Source organism: Condylostylus longicornis, unplaced genomic scaffold (assembly GCF_029603195.1).
Source record: "Condylostylus longicornis isolate FDR11 unplaced genomic scaffold, ASM2960319v2 ptg000077l, whole genome shotgun sequence".
NCBI classification, from domain to species: domain Eukaryota; kingdom Metazoa; phylum Arthropoda; class Insecta; order Diptera; family Dolichopodidae; genus Condylostylus; species Condylostylus longicornis.
In genome coordinates, this window is record NW_026578045.1 from 3,603,975 (window position 1) to 3,620,082 (window position 16,108).

The 16,108-nt window shown below is 26.3% G+C and overlaps 1 long non-coding RNA gene across 1 annotated transcript in view; it reads right to left on the reverse strand.

Moving 5' to 3' along the window:
- Positions 1 to 723: 723 nt before the first annotated feature.
- Positions 724 to 16,108, reverse strand: part of LOC129612830 (uncharacterized) — a 107,413-nt gene continuing 92,028 nt past the window's right edge. Inside the window, exon 3 of the long non-coding RNA XR_008697279.1 lies at positions 724 to 893. This is a non-coding gene — a long non-coding RNA (uncharacterized LOC129612830). The remainder of the gene's footprint in view (positions 894 to 16,108) is intronic.

The following is a 16,108-nucleotide window of genomic DNA, read 5'->3' on the forward strand; positions in this document are numbered from 1 at the left end:
TCTTATAGAATACAAAAAATAGTAGGCCATGCAAACATGTTTGGACAACAATATAAAATTTAAATTATAATTTTCGCACGATTCTTTTGAATGCCATTATAGTAAAAGTGTTGAATTTTTCCCTTTTATGGAAAAATTCCCGTAAGAAATAAATCTAATTATACAAATATCTCAAAGAAGAATAAAATTTAAAGTTAAATAGAAATATTGTGAAATACATAAGATGCGTGGATAGATTCTTCACATGCTGCTTTGTACTCAATCACTTCAAAGTCAAACACGCAAAATATCGTAAAACTCGGTGAATCACAAAAGTACTCGTATAACTTAATTATTCGACTAACATCCAACCACTTTGCAATGTATTTGAAAATGTAATTATATTCGCTGATTAGATACTCGAGAAGCATACTCTACATGCCATTAACAGAACATAATAAAATCACAGTAGCCTGAACGTATGCATGTACAAATAATTTTGCTTAGGTATTAAAGCTCTCTCTTAAAAATTTGATTAGAGAGGAACATGTTTTGTAATTCTTGCTTTTAAGGCTTTAATATTTAAATAAACAATCTATGATTTAACAAATGTGCACGAACTTACATAAACTTTTTAATCTAAATAAAATTGCTAAAATTTTCTTACATACAATAATTTCAAAATCGCGCCTATTACCGTATTTTAAATTGTCCCGCCGTAAAGTATGCAATTATAAACTAGGAGACCTGAATAATTTTATAAAAACAATATTTCATTACCCGTTCAAATATTAATTTAAATATAGGAAAATTAAATGAAAAAGATCAGATTTAAAATAAAAATGTCTTACCATTTCCAAATAGCTTGTACACAAAAATTGATGAGCCGCTTTATTCTAATTTCCTACTCGAATCTGAAAATAAAAAAATAAAATACTATTTAATAAATTTATATATTCAATTTATATATTCTTTTAAATTGAATGTTAGGGCAATAAAGAAGAAACGATAATTAAAATGAGTGCATAATTATTGTTCTATATAAACAGTAGAGATATTTGATAGTTGGAAGTCGATACGTGTTCATTAATTAAAAAAAGTAAAATGAATTAAAAAAAATAAAGCGTTACGTGGCGTTAGTCTGCGATTATTTCGAAACTCCTGGTCTAATATCAAATACTAGTAAGGTCATTCAAAAAATTACCTTTTCCAAATACTTCTTGAATATTGACATTAAGAATGAGCATTTTGAGGCAAAATGAGCTCAAAAAAGGCTCATTCTTCATTTTCTTTTATTCCAGTAAATTAATGATTGAGTTGTTTATTATAGAATTTTTATTATGAAAACCTATTGCAAAACACTTTCACATCTGTCTCGGAAAACATTTTCGATTATTCGGTTCCCAACTTGATTAGGTATTTCCCATAAGGTAATCATTGTACAAAAAAATAATTCTAACAATATATCGATAATAATTAAAAAATATTTTAAAATAATTATAACAAAAATAACTGTAAAATTAAAGAATTTTATAATAATAGAAATTATTTTTCTATTTATAACGGGGAAAATAGTATTTCAATTCAATGTAGCTGTACAATCTTTTAAAAAATAATGTAAGCACATCCGGAAAAGAAAAACATTTTAACAAAAGACAAATTAAATAATAACGTAGAAATAATGTAAGTAACAAAAGATAGAAAATTTTTTACGCTCTAAAGAATTCGTCCATTGTTACCATCTCCAACAATATCAATAATATTACTCTACTATATATCTACTATTATTCAATTCTAATCAACATTTTTTTTTTTAAAATCCATCTGTCGCTTAAGTTAATCAATCAATCGATTTCAATCTATTATACAAACAACAATGTAAGAAATTTTATTTAACAATGTAAGTTGTACAAAATGCACTGGTGTATGTGTGTCGATATTATTTTATGGATTATTATAAATGGTTATCGTTTCAAGAGAACATATTTTATTCAATCAGGTGTAGTATAACACTTTTATATATTTATGCTGATTGTATATTACTCTTTTATTCGTATATACTTTTGTAATTTTGATCGTTATTATTTTTATTATATTTTTGGACATTCTTCAATTCTTTTATGGAATTTGTACTTTGACATTATTATTCTAACATTCTTTGCCTGTACTTTAATATTGTTCTTACCCATACTTTGATATTTTAGAAAAATAAAAGGTTTTTGTCCACGATGAACGCGTACAATACATTAAATCGAAATTAAGAATTTCGAACAAAATTTGTAAGGTCTAAATTTGAATTCAATTTTAATTTGCATTAAAAGTTGAAGCAAAATTTTTTGAGAAATACGAATGCGCTCTTTTTACGATATTTATATAAAGGGCTATGCATTAACAGGGTATTGAGAATTATTTCATTTGATCTGCTATTTGACAAAAAATTTTTGATTATCGATTACAGAATGTAATATGAATGTTAATAATATAAGTCACCAAAATATTAAGTTTGTTTTGTGATCTGATCTATCGTCACTAGTTTATATTCTATTCTAAACAACTACGAGCTTTAGTTCCAACATTTACGGATTAGAGAATAATTTGAATTGAATTAAATTTTTAATAATTGTATTGCTTATTTAATGTAAGAGTTCATGACAACAGAGACCTGTAATAGATATAGCGATATCTACTGTTAAAAATGTCAACTACTGGAAAATCAACTCATAAGCAAAATTCCAAAAATTTATTCCTTTCATTCCAATTTTATTATTCGCATGTTACGGAAAAAAAACTGAGAATTTTTTTTAATTTCATTTAATTCTCAAATGCGCGTGGGAAGTTCAAAATTTTTAATTATAAAAATTAAATTTAATATTCTTGAAATAAGGTGTTGTTATAATAACAATATGGATTCAATATATAGAAATAGATAAATACTGAATAACAGACTCCAAATATAGTGTAAACGATAAAAGTGTGACAAGCCCATTATTATTAAGAAAAAATAAAAATAAAATTATTTCAATACCATTCATTATAACTCTTTTAACTCTTTAAGAAAATTTTAAACAGTTTGTCATTGTAGTGATATATATGCACATACATTCATCACATTATGCATACACAAAGTATATCATAATCAATTTGCTATTTCTTCCTTTGTATAAGCTCGACATTATCATCTATTACCGTATAACAGTTATAAGCAATTTTAAAGTCAAAGTCACTGATCTTACAACAACAATCCGATTCGAGAGACACTGAAAGAATTACAGTATAGCTAGTGTATTTTTTTTTTATATAAAGTCATTTTATAAATTCGATTAGGTGTGAGACAGATTATAACATTAACTATTTAACTATTATGACGATTGCTATCTCTATAATTACATATATCTTAAATATACTGTCGTAGGTTCATTGTAACGCGAATATTAAAATTTTTTTACGATGATAAATAATTTTTTTTTGTTGATTAAATTTTCAAAATATTCAAAAATATTATTTAAGGTTCGGTACAATAATAAATCATTTTTTTCATGGAAAGTTTAAGCAATTTTAAATTTAAAGAATAGTTACAAATCAAATTTTGAATTTAATTATGCATTTTTTCCTATATGCTTTACTGTACGTGCAGTTTAGTAATTTAATTGAAAATAATATTTGAACTTCAATTGAGATATTCTTATAAATACTTTTTTAATATAACGCCAAGAATAGTTATAACAGTAATTATAATTATAGTGAATGTTGTACGAGTACTACTAAATATCGGATATTGTCGTTGTCGTGATATGACGAAATGTTATTAATAGAATATGAATTAAATTTTTTATGTTACACGAATTATGATAATGTTTGCAGTGAACTTTCAGCAGGCTGACTTGTGGCAGTCATAAATAAAAATATATATAAATTAACAATTTTTCTTAATATTCCAGCTACTACCGATACAGCAATAGTGGGGACGATTAGTCCTTTCGATTGCTCTAGACATCTATTTAAGAAGCTTATGACACTCTTCAAAATTCAGGGAGAACAGTTGATCACATTTAATTGTCTAGATGTGAAATTATTTGTCTGTTCACTCAACTTTGTGTGATGTTTGAATTTATACTTGATTATAATATTATAAACATCGCGGTCTCTGGTCTATATTACAGTTTCTACTTAAAGATCAATGTTACACCGAATCATTTACTGTGCGGAATATGAAGTATTGTAAGCTTGATTCTGAAATGCTTTAGAAACAATTTTGTTTGCTCACTCTATGGTAATTAAATGGCAATCTACAGTAGTAGTCGACGCTAAAACGACCAAGGAATATCGATACCTGTGATGGGAGAAAACGCTTACTCTAAATATAAAACCTTAAAACAAATCTAAAATTTTAATTAGTGTAATTAATATATAAAATTATTAAGGTATGCAAAACTTAAATATTCTAAATCAATTTAGTTTAATGAAAGCTGCTGCAATAGAAGGAAAGAGATTTTTTTCTTGTTTTTTCCCAACAATTCCAATCCGATTCGCTCAATTGTTCTATCAACATGCCAACTACAACAAAAACAAAAGTTAAAATTTTTTTTTTTCATTTTACCTTTGCAAATATTTTTAAATGTCAAATTAATCATCGAATTCGCAAAAAGAAAATCAAAAAAAAAAAAAAACGTAACACGAAAATATTTCCGACATATGTCGATTTATTTTGATCAAATTTTCAACATTCCAACAATTTTGAATAATAGCATGCCATATGTAGTTATGTGTATACCTACATGTATGTACTCATATATTCAAAATTTAAGCATCAGTAAAATCCCTATTGAAAAAAAACACAAAACAAAAGTATTACAGTTGTTTTATACCGCAAAAATATTATTAATGAAATCAAAAGGGGTCATTCCTCTTACTGACATTTCTTTGTTCACACATTATATAGAAACAAAATATGTAGGCATGCTTAAAATATTATCAACATTAAAAGGTTATATTGAAATTTCCGATTCTTTTTACATAATATCCATCCATGTCATGCAAGGTCTTAAAATTATTATTGGTGTATGTAGGTATAGGTAGGTATATGAAGAAAACAATTTTTTTTTTCCTCAAAAAAAAAATTTTTTTTCATTATAAATTTTTTGAAAAAGGTTAAAATGGTCACAAACTGGCAAAAAAAAAATTATCTCATTTATTTACTATGGCTTTTGTTGAAATCAAAGTACCTAAAAATCTCGTTCATATGCGATTATGAACACTTTCCGCAGAGACACCGTGAAAGAAATAAAAAAAATTCAAACAAACCTATACAAATATATAAATGACCATATAGAGAGGCCAGATTAAAATGAAAAAAAAACGTAAAAAAAAACCCTAAACAGCACAGAAGTGATTTAAGAAGAGATGAAAAAATGTCAGAAGAAAATTTCTCAAAATTTATTCCCTTTACTCTCTCCCATTCTCTTCCAAACACTTCCCGAGAATTTAACACTGTAGTAAAACAAAAAAATTAAAGAGAATAAAAGAGAGTAACAAAAACAAAAATTTTCTGTGAAATGAGGTCAAATGAGATCAGGTCAATCTGAACTAAAATTTACCATGATAATAATGATGGTGATGATGATAATAGTGATTATTTTAAATTTCTAAATTATAATTATAATGAACACATATGCACATAACAGGCACACATAGGATAATGAAAATACTCGAAGGTATAAAATAAAAAAATACGTGAGCATATTTAAATTTATTTGTAAATATTAAAATATTTTAACAGATGCAAAAGGTCAGATCATCTTCCTTTTCTAGTTTATCTCTTCTGATGTTTTTTTTAAGTTTTATGAGTATTGACCTTATGCAAAACATTTTACACATTTCGAGGTACAAATTTTTGGATTTCTAATATTGAGTTTTTATAAAATTCTTTACTATCAGCCAATCTTATACACTGAAAATTCAACGCAAAATTTCAAAGATTTTTAATGGCAACACTTATGCTCAAAATTTTACGGGAAGCATCTGGAATTCTTTAATTATTTTTTTGGTGTTCTGTGAACGCACTTTGTACAACTCAAAAACCAGTAACGCTATAACATTTGTGTCAGTTACTTGAAGTTAATTTAAGATGTTCTACCATAATTGTGGAACATTTTTAAACTTCTGGACGCTACATCTATATTATTTTGCTCTGAATCCAGTGTCTCTACACTCCTCCCGCTTCCATTTTATGGACACACTAAAATCGACTTAAGTCGATATTTTTCATTTCTATCCTAGTTGAAACATCTTATGTCATAATACAATTTTTTTTTTGTTTTGAACTTAAGATGTTATACATTTTGCGCTAGGGTACAATACGGAACCCAATATACCGTCAAAATTTTCATTTTTCTGTGCACTACAGAATACTGCATGTATTTTAACACGAAAGAAATTAAGGCACTCTACTCAATATACAATATGACTGGCCTTTATAATTCATACACTTTATTTGCCTTTTTTTTTTGTTCATATATTCGTGGCCTTATTTTCTATCTTCCACTATTATTGATCTTCTCTACAGATCCTTTGTCTTCTCGCTGTATAATGTTACCCCCATCTACATTTGTCCTCTGTATAATGTTCTACATCTACATTTGTCCTCTCTACTATAACTTTCAATTTCCAATTAATTTTTCTCAGCACAATTAAATTGTGTAAAACGGCTACTAATAACGGCTACCAACTTTAAACTCTCTAAGTAGCTACTAATTATGTCTTAATTAAAATCTGTTGTTAAGGTGTTCAAAAAATACAAAAAAATTTTTAAGAATTTTCACCACTTTTAATCAATAACTTACTCAACACGTACCCTATTTTTACTTCATAATTATAATAAAAATCTTGTATGATACGAAAAATTATTTTGGAAATCTAATAAATAAATTTACAGAAATTAAAACAACTTTCTATGATTTTACTAAAATCACAGTGTGCTATTCATTACAAATTGAATTCGAAAGTGATATAGGTATTCCTTTTATTATTCACAGTACTATATACATAAATAATTTAATTTCATTTATTTCTTAAATTTTGAATTAAAATTGTAATGCATGTACACACACAAAATTGAATTCAACGAACAACTGCTACATTTTCTAGGTAATACATATAAATAAGTAATTAAGAGGAGGAAATATCATACTTAAACATTTCACCGCAATTTGATCTATATAAAAATAATAGCAGCGACAAGAGCGGCAACAACAGCACAACAATAATATTAAAAGAGAAGAATAATGAAAAATCATTTCCGAAATCAATATGAATTTTAAATTTAAGTGAAAATTTTCTTTAACCGCCTTCTTTCTTTATTAATTTTCATTGCGTTAATGCATAACAGACAAATTAGTAATTTTTTTCTCTTCTTTTTTCATTTTCTTTTGCTGTCTGTCTTGTTAAACAGTATTTTTTTTTTGTTTTCGTTTTACTCCTATTTTGCAATGTATTTATTATTGTACAGGAATGTCTTACTAACCCCCATGAATAAATAAAAGAAATTAAAATGAAAATAGAAAAACGAAAGAAAGAAAAAGTGGAAAATGGATGAATTTCTCTTTTTATTTTTTTTTGTATTTTTTTTTAATAAATTAATTTCCGGTTGATTTAAATTAATTTCTGTTTTTAGCCTCTTAGGAAAATCAGCATTTTTAGTTAAAATTTTTTTCTTTTATGATAATTTTCCATTTTCTTTTTTGCGTGTTTTGCTTTATTTAAACAATAATTCTCCCATGAGAAAGCTATGGAAATACAAACGAAAATACAAAATAAACTAAAAATTTCAATATTCCTTCTTTCCATAATAACACATTTTTTCGCTTTAACAGGGGCCTATATAGAATAAATTTTCGGGAATTTTTTCGTTTATTTTTTCTCCAAAAAAAAATTCTTTTAAAAATCTTCTTTGACTTGAAGATGAAAAATTTCATATTTGCTTTATTCTTTTGTTTTGAAGACGAAACTTCATCTTCCAAAATATTAAAAAAAAAAATTCAAAAAAATTGCCTATCATCAGGCGTCAAGTTTACCAAAAATTTTATTTTACTAAATATTTTTATTAATTTTGACTACATTCGCGTGTATCACTAATCGTATCAACAACTGACTACAATAATAATGTAGTTTAAATGTGAACGCGCAGTTTCAAAGTTTAATGTAATTTTTCTGCCAAAAACACTTAAAATACTAAAATCGAACCTGTTCATCAGATTATACGGTTGTAGTACTTATAAAAGTAGAAATTTTACATTAAGTAATTGTGTCTGTTTCATTGTATTCTACTTGTCCGTTTCATTATATTCAACTTTCAATAACATTAGAGCTTTATTAAAATCTGAATCTAATAAACATTGGAAAATTATTTAAAAAATTTGCATACTTTTAGGGCCGAATTTTGAAAATGGTTCCTCATTATTAGGGGAAACTACTGAACCGATTACATTTGTTGCTTGTGCGTAAACTAAAAGCGATAGAGAAATTTAATAGGAGAATAAGAATTATCAGAATAAGAATTCACACCATATTCAATAAAGTAAAACAGCAGAATGACCACAACAACTGCTATTCAATAAACGCTAAAAAATATCTTATACAAATTTCTCTTCCTTATTATTCGGTCGGACTTTTAATCATTTTCTACATTCTTCCTTAAATTCTTTGAATATTTCAAATTTTTGAAAAATTAATTTTGAAAATTAAAAGTCTGGTGATGACTTTCTTTACACAAAAAACATTTCGTTCCAAAAATATTTGTGTGTGTTTGTGTGTGAGTGGCTATTATAAACAAATAAATCCTTATTACTTTCTTTTCGAGTCAAAAACTTAAGTAAATAATCATAACATTTTGGTGAATGAAGAAATATTTTTTTTTCTTGATTCCTTTTAAATATAAAGACAAAAAAAAATTACCAATATTCCATTAATTCAAAATTTAGAAAAAACAAAGACGTATGAGAGCAATGTAAAGAAAATGTAAATAAAGTAAAGAAAAAAAAAAAAACAAAAAAAAAAGTCGGCAAGAAGAAGTTGTTAGGGTCCTTTTCCTCTCATATTATTTTTATTTTGTTTATTTTCGGCCCCAAACTTAAAACAAAACAAAATTCACATCTTCTTATTTTCTTTTATTCTAATCAACGAAAAAATTGCGTTGTTAACGTGAATGACATTTACAAAAAAAAACACAAAAAACGAAATTAAGAAATTCATGGCTCTAATTTCATTCACTGTACAGACGACTGTCTTTTCAATCATTTTAAATTACGTATGGCTGGTTTTTGTTGGCAAGAGATTGCAATTACAATAATCTTCATGAAAACTTTAACAACCATGAAAGATTCTATGGAAGAGTGCCATTTTCATATTCACTTGCAGAACTCTTCCAATTACAAAATTCCAAAAGCTACTGCATTAGCGTTTAATGCGAGATCAGTTGCTCCTCCTCTCTTCCATGTATATTTGAATTCACATTGCACTAATTCAGGTTCAACCAGCATGACAAGTTCTAAAATGAGTTTTAGGGAATTTAGATTTGGTAAATTCCAAGGGAACGGTGTAGGGCTAGAGGACATATCCTTCGGGCCGTCGCAGTCATTCGCGATTTATTTTGGGCAAACGTACATATTCGCCCCCTCCCGCATTTTCTTTCTTTACAGATTAAAGCCGGGTACTCGGCCGAATAGTACTGGAAGCCTTACTACCCACTCGAAAAATTTTATGTTGCTTTGAAAAAATCTCCAAATGTTTGTAATTTTTACTACAATATTTTCGCATCCCCCCAATTATTTTTACCCATCACTATTCAGTATTCTGTGGAATTTTTTTTAAAGTAATTAAATGAGACTGAGACTATAGTCTGAGGATATTGAAGCCCGAAATATTGTTTTTATATAAAAAATATTTAGCGGACATTACTGAGAGATCTCCATAATTTTTTTTTCACTTTTGTTTTTAAATGAGTAATTCAACTGAAAGAGCAAATGAAAGACAAAACAAAACGAAAAAAAAAATACTTTTATTTTTAGTTCATCCTCTAGATTTGATATCCTTGAGCGAATTACTAATCATTCTTAAACTTTTTAGGCCAAGTTTTTGTATTTTTTTTGAGCAAAATAAATAAAAAACAACAAGCGTAAAATATAAGACTTCCGTATCCGTTTAATATTCATCGGATATCGTTATTTTTTCAACGCTATTTTTTTATGCATCCGTTGTTGTTCTCTCCTCTCTTTTCTTCTTGTATTTTAATGTTTTTGTTGATTTCCATATTTTTATTTTATTAAAAAACAAAAAATAAATTAAGACCTTAGATCTGATATGTAGAACAGCCGCCTATATACATTAATGCCGCGTGTTAAAATATTTTTTTTCTTTTTATGGTTTTTAATTCTTTTATTTTAATATTTTAATTTTTATGGCATATTTTTGCTATTAAAAATTGTTATGAAAATGAAAAATTGTAAAATTGTACCATTGAATAATAAAAAATTGTTATTTCGACGGTATTGTAATAACAAGGAAAATTTTAAAAATTATGTTTGGGTATCATTGGTAAGAAAATTTATTTGGAATTGTTCGGTTTTTATTTAAAAAAATTATAAGTTTAACAATATTCATAATAGCCCTGCTGTGTAATTAATTGTAACTTTTGAAATTATTAACATTAATATTAAATAACTGATTAAATGTACGAGGTGAATAAATCCAATATCTTATAGATGAAACATAAGTTTTTAAAAGGAATGATCTGAAAATACTCATATCAATATCAAGTGAGTCAAGAGCAAATGCTCTAGGTCAAAACTTAACAATAGGAGAGTAAAATTTTGAAATCGTACGAAACTTGAGACTCCTAGACACAAACATAAACAGTAAAAACAATGTCGGTATAGAAATAAGGAGAAACGAAAAAGAGGCCGTCCCAAATTAATATGGATATACAACGTAAAAAGAGATGCTCACTTAATAGAAATAACAAACTGGAAAACATCGACCAGAGACCGATCCTCGTGGAGGCATAGCTTACAACAGGTGAAGGCATTACCAAGACCTTGTTCAGCCAGTGATGATGAATGATCACTTGCGGAACCAAATAAAACTTTGCAACAAGAAATGATTCTGGCAATGCAAATTTTCAGCTTTAAATATAAGTTTGAATATTCAATCCAAAACCATTCTCAAATAGTCTCATTGAGCTTGATTTCAATGCATCAATGGGATGAGCGTTGAAAAAAAAGAATCAAAATTGGTTACTTTCTATTCCGCAGTCTTAAAGAATTGAAATGTTTTTGAAAAATCTACTAAACTCTAAACCTTTTTCAGCAAAAGAAAAACAACGACAGCATTTATTATCGCTTTGATAATCTCCCAGCACCTTGTTCACCATCCCTAGAAATCGAAATAGTAGAGAAAATAAGAATTAATTTGATTTAAAAGAAAATAAACATTTTATACTTAAATTTCAGAGAGTGTGCAAAGTCATCAATAAAAATGTTTTCTAATGCAGATGATGCAATAACAAATAATTCCAAATATGGGGGATAAATGTATAACGACTGTCCGACTACGGTCCTGTATTCTAATAATGTCTGAGAATAAAGGACCGTGGTCGGAAATTTCAGTCAATGGCCAATCAATACAAACACTGAAATCAGGCGCTATACAGCATATCAAAATATCTAATTAGAAATTTCTAATAACTATACTAGGAAAGTTTTTATATAACCACTAGTAAACAGGTACAACTATATAAATTTGATTTTAATAATTTTTCTCTTTTCTTTATTTATGTGAATTTCTTTATTTACATTGAAAATTTATTTCATGGAATACATCATCATCTTCTAAAATAAATAAATATTCATCAGGAAAATATTAAAGAATATAAAAAAAAACAAAATGGTGAAAACATAGAAGAAAATAATTATATATACATCGACAAAAAATATCTACAAACTACATAAATAATAAAAACAAGAAATCAAAACACAAAAATATTATATAAAGCTTCCTTTTCTTTTAACAAAACAACAAAGGACTTAACAAAAGGGAATTTATTCATGTTATTTTCTCTCTTAAAATGTAGCAAATACAAAAATCATTTCCATTTTCTCTAAATAATACTAAAATAATTACTTACATACATACACATAATAAATACCATGAATAAACAAACATTTATTTGTATATATTCAAATACGTAAATTTTATATAAAACTGTGTTGCCGAGTATAGTTTTATTTGTCAAATTTTGCAAATATTTCATAAATAACTGTATATAAATGATAAGGCTAACTGTCAGAGCCTGATGGTATTTTGATTCTTCAGCCGGGTATACCGTTATTATTGGAAATATTCTACCGTTATTCACTCAAATTTCAATTTTCAATTTGTTTACAGTTTTGTATAATTTGCCTTATCATAACATTCTAATCGTTAAGTAAAATTTCTTATGGGTACAAAATATTCACCTATAATATACTTTTCTCGTACGTCCAGTCAGAACCTAAAACAAGAACAAGATTTCGGTCGGAGCCTAATAGTCAGTTCTTACATTATAGCCCAAAATCTTTGTTCATACGAGTGCGATGAATAACTCAATTTAAACAAAAATAATTTGAAAATCACAGCAATAATAATTTTTACTCTTAATCGTATAAAATTTAGAAATTCCCAAAAATCCCAAAGCTTATTCAAACAAATTTCACTAAATTTTATTTTTAACAAAATTTTCACAATATACGACAACACTATTATGAACATATGAATATTTATACAAAATTTTCCTTAGATATTTTATTATATCAAATACAATGACACACCATTTACATACATATTATTTAAATCTATATATACATAGAAAAATGTACTACCATTTATAAAATTATAGTGAATTTATATTTGAACGTTTTGGAAAATCGGGTATTTTCCATTTAAAAACAAAGAGACGCGATCTCCCTCAAGTAAAATAAATGTTCGTATTTATTTTAACTGGCAACCATGCAAGGATGAAATTACTTAAATAAATTTATTTGGATTGTCCCAAAGGAATCAGAATCAAAAACACAAAAAAAAAATATCAAAATAAAAACAAAATAAGAAAAAAAAAATAATATTTTACATCTTTCTTTATTTTATTGTGGTATTGTTTTAGTGTCTTATTAAGAATAAAATTCCATAAGAAGAGAAAGAGAAGGAAAGAATAAAAAATTACCTCAATTTATTTGAATTTTAAATGTATAAACGTGTGTGTGTGCATGTGTAATAACTTAATATGGTACATATGTACCATAAGCGGCATAGCCACAACATACTAAGACAATTATGTCAAATGATAGAATGTTTTAAGATGAAAATTTTAAAATTTCCAGAATTTTGTTTATAACCTATATAAGTTATTACTTTTAGCATTGATTTCGGACCGTAATGAATTGGAGATTTTGTGACAAGGCTAAAGAAAAACAAATAGATTTTTAGAGAGGATTCTAACTCACAAAGAGAAGGGAAATACTGAAAAATTACAGATTTACAGCAGTGGAGTTGCAGATTTACAGTAGTGGAGTTGCATTTTTGCTAAAAATACGATTTTTCTATCAACATATTCCTTTGAAAGAAGAATCTATTATTTACTCTCCTTGAATTTGATTTGCGCTAAGTCATTCTACTTCACTAATAACAAAGTCTACTTATAAAAATATTCGAAAAAGAAATGTATACAAAACAGAGACGTGCAATCTCAAGTTGATATTGCAATTAAAACCGACCCGCGATAGTTTTTCGGAAAATTTCGGAATTTGCTCCGTTAGACTCTAAATAAATTCTAATGATATAATAGAGAGTGAAATCAATTTGGAATAAAATTTTTGATTTATTGTCCAAATCTACTTTATATAAAATATTTAATAAAATACTCAATTCGGAAAAATCACATTTACTCCTACTCATATTTGTGAACATATTTTTTGGAGCATTTCAACTCTCCACTAGTGATGTTAGAAGTAAAAGGTATATTGTGTATTAAAATGCTGTGGTCCATATTAGTGCGACGAATATTAATTTAAAAGTTGCACATGCCTGCCAAGCATAGTTTCCTTCAAATGTAACTAAATATTTTTCATAACAAATATAAGTTTTGCACACATAATAATTCGCCGAGTTAACCATCACACTGTGATAAAAATTTATTTGTCAAGAAAACCCAATACACTAATATTAATATTTTGACCTTGACCTTATGCATAATCATAAATGATAAAAGATTAGGTATAGCTAGGTACACAATACAAAATATTATATACAGAAGAAAATTTTAATTATCCCGGCATGAAAATGTTTTCATCCTACTCTATTACAGACACAAATAAAATAAGGATATTAAATTATAAAAAAAAAAAATTTTTTTTTTTTCAAAAGATTTTTTTATTATAATTTTATTTTTCTTCATAATTCTTGATTCTTTCATAATATACCGAGACAATAGTGCCTTTTTTAATTAAATTCTTTAGTATTATAGATAGGAGATAGAAAATATTGAAATGACATTATGATTTTATTATCTAAAAAAAAAAAAAAATTTTTTTTTTTTTCATATTTTCAATGAATTTTTGATGAAAAGCACAATGAATACTAATTTTTTTTCTCTTTCTAATTTTTTTGTGAATATTTTTGGTTTTTCTCTCTTCTAATTGAAATAAATTAAAATCCTGATTGAAATAAAAATTTTGAAATTTGAATAATTAAAGTAAAATTAAAGTTTGAGTTAATAAGGCCAGGATGTTTATTTGTACTGGATATGAAATGCGACTAAAATATGAGGTACGAGCAATATAAGAAAAAATTATAAGGAATTTATTGTACAAGCATAAATTGAAATGTTCATGCCTTATAAAATTTTAGAATGATTTCTTTGTAAAATTTTTAAAATATTAGAAAAATTCTAAAAAATATTCATTGCTGTTATTAAAAATGAATGAAAAACGGCTATAATTAACAAGAACATATTTATAAGAGCTATTATTGCCAATCTCGGTTTTAGTCAGTTTCTTTTGAATATAGTTATTGCTTAACGATCATCTGCTGAAACAAACTTCTCTATTAAAGTACTAAATTCATTATTGTCAAATAATGTAGTACTTAACTGATATTATTTTGAAACAAGTTCTACATGACGCACTGACTATATACAAAATATTTCTCGTAGTGCATTTCTTTGCCCTAAAAACAATTTATAGCGATTAATTAATAGAAATGTTTTTGATCTTTTACAAAATTCTGCAAAAATAACTTTGTAAATGCGATTAGTTCCCTGCAAAGTCGTTATGAATTTCAGTAGCATATTTTTACAAAAGTTTTAATGATTTTTTTTTGCAACAGTAGTAAAGGGTTAATATTGTAATTAAATGGAATTGATTTATAAATGATTATTAATTTTCCGAATTAAATTTGAATTCCTAAGATTTCTTATTAATTTCCTATAAAATTGAAGCCTTGTTAATATTTAAAATTAATTATTTATTACAAAAATTTTATTTAATAAAAAAAAAACAAACCAATCGTAATAAACGTGCATACCACAATCACACATTTTTATGACATTTTTATTTTATTCAATTCATTTTTTATTTTCGTATACAAATGGTGCCTCCATTCAATTTATCATCGCAAACAGCATTCTTTAAATTCCAATAAACACCAAACACCAAAAACAAACAACAAACTCTACCAGTATATAGGCTCACATTTTTCATATTTTACTCAAACATACTTTTATAATTTTTCTCTTCACATTATATTTATAATTATATATTTTACAGTTATTTCATCAATATTTAAATATACAAATATACACCTACATAGTATTGTTATTAATATTATTAGCAGTACCGGATCTACCGTATATGCAAAGTAAGCATTTGCAAAGGGCACCGGAAAACAGAGTCGCCATTGAAAACATAAACAAAAAAGCTAAATTTTAAAAAATAAAATTTTTTACATTGTTTATTGCAAATTCTTCACTGCTTTAAAACTGAGCGAAGACGCACAAATCAGAAACCATATAGGGCAGCTCGCCACTAGAAGCTAGAACCGGTCCTGA